Raw genomic sequence first — 12,821 nt, 5'->3', positions numbered from 1 at the left:
GTTGTTTGTATCCTGTAAGCACTAAATGAATCTCTATATGTCCTCAATCGTTGCTTGATCTGAAAATGTAATCCACTGCAAAGCAACCAAGTGCATGCAGAGTTGAACCCTATTATAATAAAGCCAAAGGCGCCATGGCATCATTATCTGTGCTGGAGATCCATCTTATTCACATTTTGAATTCAGTGTTACTTTTGACACGGTCATCCCTCTAATAAGTCAGTTGGCAAAAAAGAAGAAGACAGCCTAGCCGGATTTTACTAATGTGAGCCTTTGATTCCTCCACTAATTAACAGATTAAGTAGTCACAGCTGACAGCAACTCTTTGATGTCCGACTAACAGAATGTAATATACCCCTGTGGCTACATTTCTATTAAGTTATTGCCTGTACGGTAAGCCGAGCTGTAGTTACAAGGGCCCCTTTGGTCCTGCATCTTTCCCTGGGGGATATAGCCCTGGTTCCACTCCTCTACTTGGGCAAGCGTCGCATATTTCTTTATCTTTATTCCAAAGTCAGCGCGATTCTCTCCCTGCCACCCCTCCTCGTTCGGACTCCTGTCAGTCACGTACAGACAGATGGTGGCTTTTACCGGAGCCTTAATATATGGGACCGAAATGGTGCATCAATGCTAATTCGTTTCTCCACCTGTTCTAGTTGGCTCCCTCGAAACGAAGACTGTCGCTCTATCAAATTGTAAATTAGTTGCCGATTTAGGCGAGTGGACGAGCTAGTGCATTTTTTAAGCGTTCCTGGAGAATTACAGAATTGCTTTATTTTAACAGCTCCAACATGCAAACGTGTTTATATCTACAATTAAATGTTTGAATAGAAGATTCCATTCCAAGTGTATGCTGTGTTAATGGATTAGAATATTCACACCTCCATAAACTAAAATGGTTGTATCCAAGCATAAAATTGAAATCTGACAGTAATAATTTCCCTCTGCCAAGCTTCATCAGGCCCACCTGCTGGAGAACTGTTTCAGGAAATATTTCACTCAGTCCCTCTGCTTTGAATAGAGTATTTTTTTAAAGAAACACACTGAATTGAAGGCTCAAAAAGCTCTCCAAAACTTATTGAAAGGATAAAGACATGGACACACTGTAAATGGTTATCATACCTTAAGCTGCTGTTACACTGTTTCTTATTTGGACATTTGAATTAATGCATTTATATACACTGTCTTTCCTGTTTCATGTAACATAGAATCACAAACATAATTTCAGTTTGTCAAAGGCCAGAGAAACAAGACTCTTTAAAGCACAACCATGCAAGTTTGCAAGTATTAGCTTAATTCGAGGTACATTAAGTTACTTTTCAGGTCAATATGCAGCAAATCGACCCTCCGTGTGGGCTGGCCTTCTCAAAAACTTGTCTACGTAACTTGAGAGGGTTATGTGTCCTTGCTTTATGTCTCATGACCGATTCAGCGACAGAGATCTGAGCACAGATTGCTGTAACACACAAAACAATACTGACATGACACTTTCCTGATCAGACATATTTTGGTTCTCTGATGTAGGATTTAATCTAGAGGGGAGAATTTGTTCCGAATGGCAGGAGTTGGTCAGAGTTGTTACAGTCCTGCACACATAATGTATTGACTACTGTCAGGATGGAAGGACCATTTCACCCTGTATAACAAAAAGTGTTTCTGAACGGGATTACCAACTATAGATTTGGAGCAGTGTGTCCTCCAATGCCATTGAAATACAAGGCAATAGTCTGATGGAGGAATTAGCTATTAAACTGGAGGCGGACTTCTGAGTGTGCTGAAACTTAAATGTATTCAAGAAGCAAGAATCTTTTTTGTCACTATATTTTACCAAAATAAAAAATGTTGATGAGACACTGGCTCAGAATGCACACAAATTACACTTAATGTGCAGACCCAACAAGCCTTTTTTTTTTTTTTTACATCAACTCAGCTGATTGCACCAACAAATAGTCCTTAGCATTTAAGACTCATGTTCTCTTGCACTCAAGTCAAAAGACAGATAGCAGTCTTTGCAGACAATGTAGATTGCTGTGCAGTTGCATGAGTGTTGTTTGATACGCTCATGCACACAACAAAATACTGTGCAATTAATTTGCTAAACATCAACAGAACATTACACATTTATTCAGGAAAAAAAAATACTTTTTCCACAAAGAATTTATAGCAGGTGCTTACTGTTCTTTAAATGTTCTCTGGTTTGAAATATCCTTAGATCCTAATCAGCCATTTAATGGTTGACATATTTACTTACTTTTAGCTGTAGGGTCTAATCTGTCCTTCTTCTGTCCCACAATAGGATTCACAAGCCGTTGTTACGTAGCTCGAGGCCAGGCCTAGTTTTGCCTTGAAGATCATCAATATTTTAACAATGACTCTAAATTGAATAAGGGTCCAGTGAAAGGAGGCCAAGATAGGCATCATAAATGAACCACTTCTCCCAACTGGCTTCATTAGTGGAGATAAGTATACTTAGAGTCTAATGCGATAAAACCCTCTGAGTGTGACCAAGGTGGTTAGGCACTAAAGTGATTAACCACGATCCAGGTGGATCTCAAAGAAAAACAGAAAGCAAACAGCCACTGCTTTATTGAGCTAGGATCGGAAGGATTTATACTGTCAGAACCCCTGTGGTCAGACTATAAACTCTTTTACTGTAGTCTATTGTGTATTAAGTTTGCATGTGTGCGTGGGTGCTTGCGTACGACGGCGTCCATTCTAATTAACTGGGGCAGGAACCAAGGGAGAGTGGCTCTCCAGCTGCTCCTCCCCGCCTCTGCACCCCTGGGTTTACATGCCCCCTTTGGGACCACTGCACAGAAATGCACACACACACTGTGTAGTCACACAATTATGCAAGATCTAAAGAAGCAGAGACCCAAAGGTGTCAGAAGAAACGCAACATCTTTAATGCTAAATGAGCGCTTTTTCTACTCTCTTTTTTTTCTTTTTTTTTTTTTTGCAGCTAAAAAGTGAGCAAACCTAAAAGATGTGTTATGGCATGAGAGCTATTCTACTAGCATTTTTTTTTCTCATTACATGCTTACAGTGTATACGTATGTTGCATATATTTTTACCTGCATTTTTCCTAATAGTTGACTGACATTTCCTAAATTTCTTTCAGCTAATACCTCATTGTATATGATCCTAAACTGTGTTGAATATCAATGTGCTTCAGAAAAGGAATCAAAATCAGCTACCATCAACCAATAATATCAATGTTTTTCATGCTAGGCAATTATTAGCTAAATGAAAACCTTACTAGATAAAATCTCAGCATTGCCCAAAAATTATTTAATAACAAATGACACTGATTTTTTTTCTTCTTCATATTTTCTCCCATCTTACCTCGGTGTCACCTGGATGACCAAAACTAGATCTGCTGAGGTCACACAGGACAGACAACCGCACGCACGCACGCACACACACACACACACACACACACACAAAGGCAAGACCCTTTGCTGGGATTTGAACCCAGGGTCTTCTTGCCATAAAGCAACGATTCATTATTTATTTTATTTTATTATTTCATTTAGTCTGAACAGAGTGTGGTTTTACCTGAGTCATACATACACAGGGACACACTTACAGGGCCAAATAATGTTACACACATCATAGGAAGAATATTCCCTAATCAAATTATTGCTGATAGTTTGTTGTCACTTTCTCTCCTTCTTCTACTTTCTTGTTTCCCTCTGCCTTTAAAGCACTGAGGAGTAAATAATTATTTAGATTGTGTTGCAGTTGTTTTACTTGGCATGGTCTTTTGTTTAAAGGTAATACTGGTACATTTATACCTGTAAGATGTTGTGTTGTCTTTGTCTCTCAAGGATATGCAGAGATTTAAAGCTGCTGTGGAAGAATCAGAACAACTTTTAGTGATGCTCATAAGACCTTCATAAGCCTTTGTTAAAAGAAAGCCTTCAGCGGCCCATTTAAAGTTTGGATGAGACAAAACTCTCACTTTTTAGTTTAATTGCAAAATCCCATGTGTGGTGAAAGACTAACACTGTGAAATGAAACATTGTTTAGACAGCATCATGGTGTGGGGATGCTTTCCAACTGCAGGAACAGGGAGGCTGCTCAGATTTGATAAGATTAGTGAAGCTACATATGGGAAGAAAACCTGTGAGAGGTTGCAAAAGATTTGAGAAAAGCTGGAGGTTCACCAGCAGGATAAAACCAAAACAGTCCCAGCAGGACAGTGATCCTAAACATAAAGGCAAATAAACTGGTCAGAGTTGATAGCTGAATGAATTGTGCTAAATCCATTAAAAAAAAACACTTTATTTTTTTAATAAAAAAAAACACTTCTAAAAGCTACAAAATGGGACATGACAGTGAGTGTAAACATACAGCCAGAACTAGAATTAAATGGTTAACATGAAAGAATATTCATGTGTTTGAATTACCTAGTAACACTCCAGATCAAGATCCAAAAATATTTAAAATCACATAAATCATGAAAATAGTTTCCCTACTTTTTCATATTAATACACTAAATTATGTTGGTTTATCTTTTCAAATCCTGGTTGTAACATAACAGGTGAAAGTTAAGAGGGTATAAACACTTGCAAGAAGTTGTTATTAAACTATTACTGACAACAAGTTTGTTTACATTTTTTGTATGTGTGACCTTTGTACGCCTTGTCAGCATGGTATATGTTCTCTGCATGCTGTCGCTTGTACTGTTTCTATTGACACTAAAGGGTCCGCATGGAAACACAGCCTCTCTGAAAATACTGCTCCATGTCACTGGTGTGTTTTGCTGGGTACTCTCCCCAAAATAAGTGAAAAATTCCACAACATGGTCTTTCCACTTTCACCTGAAAGAAATCGCACATCCTACACGTGCAGCGTGACCCAGAAACCTACTGTAAGCAGCAGTGTTGTTTTGGTGACACAAACAGGGTTATTTGTTGCTGCCATGCCTCTGGCCGTGCCTACAAGGGACACAGCACATAGCATTGCCTGAGAGGTCTTTCTAATGAGGGCCGTCTCTGAGGCCACTCTAGAGTGAAAGCTTGGGTTTGCACACAATTTGGCATCTTAAGATGAGGCTGCCTGAGAAATCCTATGGCTGCTCCCAAGAGGAGGACTTCCCATGAAAACCCAAAAGGGTAACTCTTGTGTTGATGTGTTGATCTGATTCTATGGAGCAATGTCTAAAATTGAAGTGAGATGTTTGCACAGACTCATCATGGCCATGATCTATTTTCTGCCTTTAAGGACACATTTAAGCTGTTCTGTTTTCAGGACAGCAAAATTGTACAACTGATTCATTGTGGATATTCTAACGTCTGGATTAGGTCTCAATTATGAATACAGGCTCAAATATTGAAGCCAATTTGGATTCAAACTTTTAAAAACGTTTTACGTTTTTTTTTTTTATCATTTTATGATCAGCTGTACGTACTGAAAGCCTGCATAGTGCAATTATATAAATAGATTGACTTACATTATGTAATGATGAGGTCTGTAGTTGTGAACTGTAAGCTTTTCATACAATCTCACAAATATTTCATTAAAGTGCCAAGTTATACCTTGGCCACACATCTGTTGCCATCAATAAGCTTCTGGATTACAGATCAAAAAACATTGTTGCAACTATCAAGAACGGCTGTGGGTGGCATCGCATTGTGGGGCTGTTTCGCTGCCCGGAAGACCAACGCATTGCACAAAGTGGTTCTAGTAATGAAGAATGAAGACAAACCTCAAATTCTTCGGCTTTGTTTAAATGCCAATAAACCCCTATACACACCAAAAAAGTGTTGGAGCATATAAAACCAGCTAACATTAAGTTTCTGAAATGTCTTACCTAAAAACAAAACTTCAATCCTGTTGAGAATTTGTTTAATAACCTAAAAAGCCAGTTCAGAGCCAACAAAAAAATCTGTTGATAGTTCCAAAAAGTGAGGAAACCAGGTGGGGTTTGACCAGAAACATTTAACCGGCAGGCAGTGGGGAGGCGTAATGTATGTTTGTATTTTTCTATTTCAGCTTGTATCTATAATTCAGACCCTTTTGTTGCTGAGAGACAATCCACAGCAATATCCAATGCCTGCAATTGATTCTTTTCTTCCAGTCCTTGCAGGTTTCAAATAAAAAAAACAAAAAAACATTCCTCTTTCAGGGACGTATAGAACTGCTCCGACCTCCATATTAAGAGCTCTCTGATTCTCAGCATAGCTTGTTAGGGTAACATTTTTCAGAAATGCACCACTTGGATATATAATGTTTTTATTCTGCTACTATGAACAGAAACAATGTGGGAGAACATACCTGCTGATGGCTCATTTAATAACTGAGCATGATCATAAATTTGGACATGGACAGGAGGATGACGTAGCTATTTTGAGGCATTTGTCACATGATTTAACTAATTTTGTCAAATTTCGTCATTGGACAACATCTCCCTCCAAACATTAAAATTTAAAGAGCAATTTTTTAAGGATATTTAAGGTTGTTCAGACCTTGTTTAATCCAGAAAAAAACACAAATGTGCCTTTTTTTAGTTCATGGGTCCCCTCAAAAGTTAAAACAAAGGTGCTGAACGTCAGGCTTGCTTATCCCAACTGATCAACTCCAATTACGTTTCAGTCACAGTTAGGCATCAATGGATGTCCTACTGTGGCCATGTTTTCATCTTTAACTTATCAACCACAACCTGTATTGACAGAACACAAGACATAACTGTGGGGTTATGTATTCAGCATATATTTTAAATTTAACAAATCAAACTTTTTTTTTTTACCTACCCTTATTAGCACTAAACCTAAATCATGTGAAATAGAAGCATAACGTTGAACAGGATTAAGCCAGTTTTTTAGATGCATAAAAATAAAAGCACCAATGGCAAAACACTATGAGAAATTCTAATTTAACTTTTGCTTAAAGCTGAACCATTTTTGAGAGGTTTTAAATATGTTGTTTGAATGATTAAACCCCCGTGGATGCTGTCCATTAAAAAGGAACCAATTAAGCTTTGTAATTAAAGGTAACCTACAATGTTTTCAGCTGTAACGTTCTCATTTAAACTAGTGTGGTTTTCTGTTATCTTCCTGTTTAAATTTTGCCCATCGCTTTGTCACTGCCCAACAAATGACATTGTTGTGTTTATATATATACCCTTAAACAACACAATGCTCTAAACAACACTCTGAAATAGTGCCATGTTTGAATAAAGCAAAAAGTCCACAGAGCTGGAGTGACTTGATAACAGGAGCCGTGTGTTATCTGCCAATTCCTTCTATGAAGCAGGCTAAAAAGGAAAAAAGGGGTTAACAGAAATCAGCAAGTACGGCCAGTAGATGAGCTCCCCAGCTTCTAATGGCAGCGTCATCTATCATTGTCACTTTGGGGCTCAAGGAGAAGAAGATTTAAATCTCTGGGAAGGTATCCCATATAGCAGAACCTGAGCCACAGTACAGCGAGAGACTTGCTTTCAAGTGAACCGCAAGGTGCGAAGGAAAGGAAAACTTAAACAGTATGCACAGTTGCAGTGGGCATCGAATGAAAAGAAAATCTATAATTACATGACGGGTGTCACGGAGTCTCTTCTTGATTGCACAGACGTGCACTTTCAACCTTGACTGTTAACAGTATCGATATGACGACAATTGAGTTGCAGCGATAAGGTCGCCTGAGGTTGTTCTGCAGGGAGTTTGCATGTTCTCCCCTTGCATGCTTGGGTTCTCTCTGGGTACTCTGGTTTCCGTCAACATAGATGTTAGATCTATGGTTGCTCTAAATTGCCTTTGGGTGCGGGTTTGTATTATCATGGTGGTTTGACATGTGTGTCTCTGTGTAGCCCTGTCATGGGTTGACTACCTGTGTGTACCCTGCCTCTTACCCAGTGACCTCTGGAGATAGGCACCAGCTCCCCTGGGACCCTGCGTGAATAATCACGTGTAAACAATGGATGGATGGATTGATGGTTTTAAAGTCGGGGTTTAGTAAATTTTATTGTTAACAATACATTTTACTGCAAACAATAAATGGGTAAATAGATTATACAACAAAACGCCCATGTAAAGGGTTAATGTTGTTGTTTTTAAAATTTTGGAATAAGACAATTAATAATAAAAAAGTAGTGGTTGAAATATGTTTGAGTTGCTTTGATCCACAGACAATCCAGAGTACAGGTTGCACGTGAATCCACTATGAAGGGGCACTTTTTGGGAAAGCCACTCTTCTTGGAAAGACCCGCCTCACGCTTGTACCGACATGTGCTCATATGTTGCTGCTGAAGTCCCCTATGGTATTTGGCTTTGGTTGAATGCTACAGGCGGCTGGGTTTGGACTTTAGCCTGTTTTTCTCTTTATCTGTGCTGTTTTTATTCATTTGGTGTCTGTCATACTTTTTGGGAGTTTGGTTTTATGTTTAGCCTTATTTTGGAATTTGTCCGACTTTGCTCTCTTTATCCAGTTTGTTTCTTAGTTTTAAGCCTACTTTGTATTTGATTTTTCCTGTGTTGCCATCGATAGTTATGGTTATTCTCTGCAGATCTTGGTTCCTTTTTTCAGTTTGAGACTGGGTTATGTGCTCTATGTAATTAGTTAATTTTCCCTGTTGCTCCTGTCTCTAAATTTCTTTCACCTTTTGGTTTGAATTTCAAATAATTCCGATGCTCTGTTTCTGTGTTGTGCTGTGTTCTGTTTTTTGTGTAAAAAAAATCTGATTTCAGCAAAAAAATATATATATAAATTGAGTATCAAGACCTGTAGTGTGAAAGTAGCCCCTGTCCTGCTTTTATGGTCCTCATAAAACAACAAACAGGACAATTTGCTTCCTCAGGCTTCTAAGATTACAGCTCCATGTCATATGTTTACCATAAGAACATTTCTTACTGTTCATGCCTTGTTGACGAACTTCATGCATAAATATATGTTCCATTTGAATGACTCAACAAACAGTAAGAGCTATGACTACAATAACATAGAGTGGTACAAATGTTCCAGAAACAATGAAACAAACATTTTGTGATTGTTTTGTCTGCTAAGAGAATGATATTTACATGTGCTGCTTTCTTGGTTGCGTTTTGTTTTTTATTTTGCTTTTGCTGCTTTAATGACATGGATTGACAAAGGAATGTATATGCATACACAGACACAAGCACACAAATTCTTGTTTTAAATATGAAGTGAGGACCTTGCCTTCACCCTAACCCATTAATTTTATATCTTTCAATATCCTAACCATTACCCTGAACCCCAACCTAACTGACACATTAGTCCTAAACCTAACCCCTAGGCCAGAAAAAGTGAGGACAAAAAAAAGGTCCTCACTTTTTTAACATCAAAGTTCTCACTTTACTCGTAAAATGTGCAAAATATATTTTCACTGAGATATAAGTACAAGTACACACACACACACACACACACACACACTAACACACACACAGAATTGTTTTAAATACTTACTGTGGACCTAGCTGTGACTTCCATCAAAGTGCTCACGATGGTAAAGTACATTCTCATTCAAGTGCATACACTCAAACATCTGTGTTTTACATACTTACTGAGGACTTTGCATTGCCTTCCATTGACTTCCATTCATTTCCAAACCTTTCTATGGCCTAACCCTGACCCTAATCATTACTAGTACATCCCTAACCCTAAACCTAAACCAAATGCACCCCTTAGTGCTCAACCTAACCCGTTGCCTCCCAACACAACGAGGACCAGAAAAAGGTCCTCATGTTTAATGAATGTCCTCACTTTGTTGATAAAATATGGAAAATGGGTTCTCATTCAGATGCTAGTACAAGCGTACTCACATGCACACGTATGCACACACACACACACACACACACACACACACACACACACACGTGTCATCAAACAGAGTATGGATATGCTATATTAAAAGAATGCATACAAATTGGTATTTGCACACTCAATCACAAACAAAGTACAAAGCCTCCCTACTAAATAGAAACTCCCACTTTTGTGGCAGTGCTCACAAGTGGACTCCACAAAGGGCCTCTTTTACCCCACTCGAAAAAAATACTTTAGACCAGACCGGGGAAGTCAGTTTTAGGTATTATGAAACATTCTGCTTCAGAGAGGTTGTAAATTATTCTGTGTGGTTATTATTCCAACCAATAAATTACATGCAGACACAGAGAGGCAGAAAAAAAAAATAGAAAACTGACCTTTTGCCATCGTAGGTGGGCATTACCACATTTAGAGTAGGTTGACAGGTACAAACGGCTTCAGCGTGCGCTGAAAATACTCTTTTGGATACAGCAAAAATGGACATGACAGTATTATATAAAGTGTAACATCTTTTCATAAAAGCACAATTGACTGTGCAATTATAGTCAACACCCCTGAGCCCATTTCTTAGAAAAGGAGTGAAAGGAAAAAAAAAAAGCCTTGGATTTACAATGTTGGCACATACGCAAACTTTTTATTTATCTGTATATAACAAAAACAGCAAGATCTCATGCAGCATGACAGATCCAGCCACCTCCTCCTCTACAGCCACTTGTCTGGATTTACAGTCAACATGACCCGCTGAGTGAAATGCCCTCATGTGTCAGCAAACAATTTTATTGAGGAACAGAAACTCATGGTGTGTCATTAAGGAACAAGAAAACATAAGGGACTGTCCCCTGTGAGCTCCGCTGCTATCAGCTCGTCATTTATGTGGCGTCCGGACTCATTAACTGTAAGAGCAAATTAAGGGATGAGCAGGAAGCATTACTGGTGCGTGATGGGATTTTCTTCACCAGCTCTTCTGTTGAGCTGTAAGATGAATTGCATTAAACTAGGTGGGGAAAAAAACGATTCAATCTTCATATATTACACCTCTCAATACTTTTAAATGTTCATTTACCCAGGTCAAGTGTTTCTCCAGTTGTGTACTAAATGATCATTAAGGTAAAACTGTATTTCCTGAAAAGAGCACATCTACTCTTGCATCCCAGAAAGATATGTCCTGGTCGACGGACACATTAAGCTTCCACCAAATGCGATACCTGTTTGCTGATTAATAAAGGTAGGTTTTTGTCTCAAGCAAGATCAGATTCTCTGATAAGAACCCCACAAATGTGGCGTTGTGTGTTAAAGTAGTGTTATGGACTGAGAAATCCACAGCCTCTGCGTTACTGCTTTGATTATTCATCTTGCTTCTCTGTATGGGCCATGACAACAAATTAGAATTTTCTGAGGTTTTGGGGGTTGTGCACTGATGAGGTTACCTGACTCCCCCAGATGTATTTGCTCCGCATATCCATCTGGAAACCTTCCGTTGAAGTAATTTTGGGAAGGGGCGAAAATACTGGTTAGCTGATTGGCCTATGTTGGTGATAGACGGGCCAAATAAACCAATCAGATCAACGAAGCATATGACGTACTCGTCAACATGCTTCGTCGTCGAAGCAGAGCGACGACGAAAACACAACCACAAGCCAAGCTTCTCTTGCTGCTGCAGGTAAAGGCTCGTTAGCTCAGCAAAGAAATACTCTGTAATTCCGATAAAACTTGCTCGATAGCCATGCTAACGCTAGTTTCATCGGCTGAAGCCGCCATGTTCTTTAGACTGAACTGTCGCGCTTTTCGTTGCGTCACACCTCAACCCGCCTCAAAGCCAACGCTGATTGGACGTTCGTTTGGTGAACGGCTCCAAATTTTCTGCGAGATCAGGATGGTCTCACGAGGCTACTGATGAGGCCGTGTGAATGTCAAAACTGAATACCAAAGGACCTGCTCAGGGGCGGTCAACTTTGTTGCTTTGAGTTGTCTTTATACGTAGGTTGTCTTTCTATGTAATCCATACACTCCATTCAGAGCCTTTCCCCCTCTCCTCTCCCTGACCGGTACTGTAGGAGCTAGCTACAGTACCGGTCTATGTGACTTTGTATTTCGGTCCCACTGTGTTAAATCGTGCCAGCACGAAAGACTTTGGTCAGGCTGACCTCACCGGTCCAACATCCTGCAAACACTTCCACTAGCAATAAAACCATAATAATGGATTTGTAATGGAGTGTTGCGCCAGGAAGGAAGGTGTGGATGGAGGGGGGAAAGTGGCGGGCCGCGTTTCACCGGTTTTCCAAATATTCTTGTAGCCAGTCAGAGTGAAGTCAACTAGGCAGTAGCCACATATCATTACTGTACCCAACCCTTTTACTGAGGAGGGACATTTGGCCTGACAAAACCACAAGACGATGTTATTTTTTTAAATGAATTATTTGAAGAATTTACATATGCAGCAAAATCAACTACATGGAACGGTTTAGAAAGTGATGTCATGGCACTTTCAAGATAATATGATGTTTTCTTATTATATATATATATATATATATATATATATATATATATATATATATATATATATATATATATATATATATATATATATATATATATATATATATATATATATATATATATATATATATATATATATATATATGTCATGGTTTTCAGGTGACGAGTCCACATGCAGATACGATCGGGAGGCAAAACACAGTTTTAAGATGTTTATTATAAGAAACAAGCAGATCTAAGGACGGGACTACGGGTGAGTCGGCTGGGTCAGAACGTCAAGGCTGGCGAGTCTGTAAGAAAGAGGAAGTCAGAAACTACGAAAGTTGAACCAGGGGAATAGCTAGAAGTGCGCTGCTTACCATTTAGCCGGGCGGACCTAACCGGGAAGAAGTAGCGTCGGGAATACTCTATGATTCTACTCAGCTGGAGTTAGGCGGCTGGTGGCTGAGGATGGCTGATGCAACTGGCGAGGGATCCTGAGCGAACCTCGTCGGCAACGGTTGACAGATGGATTGACCAGAGTGAAGGCAGAACCAGCAGGAACC

Source organism: Fundulus heteroclitus, chromosome 18 (genome assembly GCF_011125445.2).
Source record: "Fundulus heteroclitus isolate FHET01 chromosome 18, MU-UCD_Fhet_4.1, whole genome shotgun sequence".
NCBI classification, from domain to species: domain Eukaryota; kingdom Metazoa; phylum Chordata; class Actinopteri; order Cyprinodontiformes; family Fundulidae; genus Fundulus; species Fundulus heteroclitus.
Note: the sequence above shows the minus strand (reverse complement) of the source record.